Here is a 1,106-nt window from a genome sequence, read left to right as displayed (position 1 = left end):
TTTTGTAATAAAAGTGGCATATTAATCTCATATCCAGTTACTGTGATAAAATCAACTTAAAGGAGGTTTCTTTGGCTCACAATCCCAGGTTAAAGAGCAGAAACTTGAGGCGACTTGTCTCCTTGCATTTACAGTCCAGGGGTCAGAGCCATGAATCGATGCCCTTATACAAGCCAGGATCCCCTGCCTAGAGAATGATGACACCCACAGTGGTTGAGTCTTCAAACCCCAATTGGTGTAATCAAGACAATGAATGCCCCATACACAGATACACAAGCCAACCTCGTCTAAACAATTCCTTATGGAGACTCTTGCTAAGTGATTCTGGTTGGTGTCAAGGAGACCGTGAAAATAACCATCCCCTGTGGATTCTGGGCAATTGAACTCAGGTTCTTAGGAGAGCAAACACATTAGCAATTGGGATGGTAATTCTTGGTTGTCACCTCAACTACATCTCAATTAACTAAAACCCAAGCAGTGAGGAATTTTCTTTTTAATTAAATAATTTGAAGTAGGACAACCTACTTTTAACCTGGATCTTTTGAGAGAGGAAGATCCACCCTTGATCTGGGCCACACTTCTCCTGGAAAGCTATATAAAGGGCAAAGAAGAAGGAAGCTTCCCTCCCTCTGCCTTCTCGTGCTTGCTCTTGCTGGCAATGCCACTCCGTCACTGTCATTAGAGCCGATTTCTTCGGGATTCTGGTGAATACTGAAGACCAGCTGAAACATCTAGGCTCATGGATTGAACAATTATTGAATTCTTGCACCTTCTGTTTGTCTATTTGATAGACAGTCATTGTTGGACTAGCGAGGCTACAACTTGTAAGCCATTCTAATACATACATACATACATACATACATACATACATACATACATACATGTTACTTAATATGCCAATGTCCTTTTTCTCTAATCCCCCTTCATTATAAACTGGTTTGAATCAGAGTGAAACTAGAGCCGCTAATAGGAAGAAAGACCATCTGAGGTGGTTGTGTAAGGGACCAACACTCACGTCCCTGACCAGAAAGAGAGAAGAGGCCGGGCGGTGGTGGCGCACGCCTTTAATCCCAGCACTTGGGAGGCAGAGGCAGGCAGATTTCTGA

Source organism: Mastomys coucha, unplaced genomic scaffold (genome assembly GCF_008632895.1).
Source record: "Mastomys coucha isolate ucsf_1 unplaced genomic scaffold, UCSF_Mcou_1 pScaffold13, whole genome shotgun sequence".
In the NCBI taxonomy this organism is placed as follows: domain Eukaryota; kingdom Metazoa; phylum Chordata; class Mammalia; order Rodentia; family Muridae; genus Mastomys; species Mastomys coucha.
This window is presented reverse-complemented; position numbering follows the sequence as displayed.